The sequence below is a fragment of the Dromiciops gliroides genome, chromosome 3 (genome assembly GCF_019393635.1).
Source record: "Dromiciops gliroides isolate mDroGli1 chromosome 3, mDroGli1.pri, whole genome shotgun sequence".
NCBI classification, from domain to species: Eukaryota; Metazoa; Chordata; class Mammalia; order Microbiotheria; family Microbiotheriidae; genus Dromiciops; species Dromiciops gliroides.
Window position 1 is genome coordinate 77785315 of NC_057863.1, and position 2354 is coordinate 77787668.

The following is a 2354-nucleotide window of genomic DNA, read 5'->3' on the forward strand; positions in this document are numbered from 1 at the left end:
ACCTTCTCTGTAACTTATAGAGTATTGCCTAGGGCACTGAGAGATTGACTTGACCAGTGTCACACAGCCAATATGTGTCAGAGGCATGGAATGAACCTTGGTCTTCCTACCTCTGGGGCCAGTTTGCTAGCCACTATATGATTTTGCCTCCTTAATTTATATATAAAGTAGAACAAACAACAAAACAAAAACACCCAACAACTATGGAATATAACAAAATTACTTCCAATTTTTAAAAATTTGAGCAAATAACTAGCAAAAATGAGCAAAGAATATAATCCTTTTAAAGGTAAACCTTTTTTATAAAAGTATTTTATTATTTTCCAGTTACATGTAGAGATCGTTTTCAACATTTGTTTTTATAAGATTTCTAGTTTCAAATCTTTCTCCCTCCTTCCCCTCCCTCTCCCCTCCCCAAGACAGCAAACAATCTGATGTAGGTTATATATGTACCATCATATTAAACATATTTCTGCATTAGTCATGCTGTGAAAGAAGAATCCGAGCAAAAAGGAAAAACCTCAAAAAAGAAAAACAAAAAAATAGAAACAGTAAGGTTCAATCTGCATCTAGAATCCATAGTTCTTTTTTTCTGGATGTGGAGAGCATTTTCCATCATGAGTCCTTTGAAACTATCTTGGACCATTGTATGGCTGAGAAGAGTCAAGTCTCTCACAGTTGATCAACACACAATGTTGTTGATACTGTGTACGATGTTCTCCTGGTTCTGCTCCTCTCAGCATCAGTTCGTGTAAGTTTAAAAGTAAACCTTTACAAAAGTGACATAGCTGCAAGCCACTCGTATGGCAATGAAATAATGGCCACCCTATTAATCCCATGATTTAGTAACTGTAATTGTTAAACACCAAATGGAAACCAGCAGGTACTTCACTTTTTTTTTTTTTGGAATTCCAAATCGCACCTTCATTATTGTGCCACTGGTACCTTATGAAAATATACATGAAAAGGAAAAACAACATCCTGCTGGTAAGAAAAGGTTAAATCCAAAAATCTTGAACTAACAGCATCTAAACACTGTACCACCATTTATCTCAGCAAGAGTGGGGTGAGGGGCAGGGTAGAATCTGCCAGGGAGTAGTTGTTTTGCAACAGGGATATTTGAAATAGACATGGGACTGGATAGCATCATCTGAAAATGAGGGAGGCCTGATGATTGATATTCAGTCACACACTTGTTATTTCTCTTCCTGAAAAGGAAAAGACACTCTGCCCAGTGTCATCTATATGTTGTTTTGACATTCTGAGAACTCACCAACTTTGAGGAAGTTCATTCCTGAAAAACGGACAAGGGACCAAACTAGGCTCCTTTTTTTTTTTTTTTTTTTTTTGGCAGGGCAATTGGGTTTAAGTGACTTGCCTAGGGTCACACAGCTAGTAAGTGTTAAGTGTCTGAGGCCAGATTTGAACTCAGGTCCTCCTGACTCCAGGGCAGGTGCTTTATCCACTGCGCCACCTAGCTGCCCCAGAACTAGGCTCCTTTTCACTGCCTACCCTCAGTTTTACAAAACTTTAAGGAGGTCTCTCTTGCTACATTTTCCTCTAAAAGCCCTGAGACTGAGCACTTTCTTCAGGATGGAGGTTTGTGCAGAGTTTGTACATGTGATTTAGGGCTTGTGTGAGGAATTCTCCAGTAGTGTTGATTTCCATTAAGGTTAGGTTATCTAGCTTGGTATGTGCTTCCTGCTGTTTGACAAAACTGTCTGCAGATACCTGGAGTTTAGCTATTCGAGTATTCCACATATCCTTAACCAGGGTACAGATCTCATCTGCCTTGGGGGTGTTATCCAAAGCAAGATTTAACAGTTTGATAAATTCCATGTAGTAAGGACTAGGCATTGGAGTAAATGTTTCCTCTTTTCTCTCTTCATCTCGGATCTCCTCCAATTTTTCAACATCCATCCATGTGGGGAGGAATCATCTGACACTTCTGCCTCTGTTTCAGATTAATTTCCAGCCACAGAGGTACTTCCACAGGTAAACCAGGATTAAAAAGTCCCAGATCTCACCCCCCCATGAGGTAGATCTTGTCCAGGCTGAAGTTGGGGATGATGGTGACCAGCTCCTTCTTGGCCATGAACTCCACCTCGGCTGAGTCCATGGGCCTGACCAGGGTCCTCTGGACCGCCCTCCTGTGGCCAAGTCAGAGCTCTGGAATCAGGCAAGGCTTGATCACTTTTGCAAAATTTCCAACATTGTGATTATTGAGCCAGTCGATAGAGTTTTTTTTTTCCCCTTAATGCAGTATAATGTATTACTATCAATGATCAAAACAGTGATGTCCCAGTAAAATAAAAATAAATATAGTATGCATTATGATATCTTTAATTTTTATT

At 39.7% G+C, this 2354-nt stretch overlaps 1 pseudogene; it reads right to left on the reverse strand.

Annotated features, from left to right (window-relative positions):
* Nucleotides 1-1560: 1560 nt before the first annotated feature.
* On the reverse strand, nucleotides 1561-2119 carry LOC122745487 (annotated as a pseudogene).
* Between the last annotated feature and the right edge of the window lie 235 nt (nucleotides 2120-2354).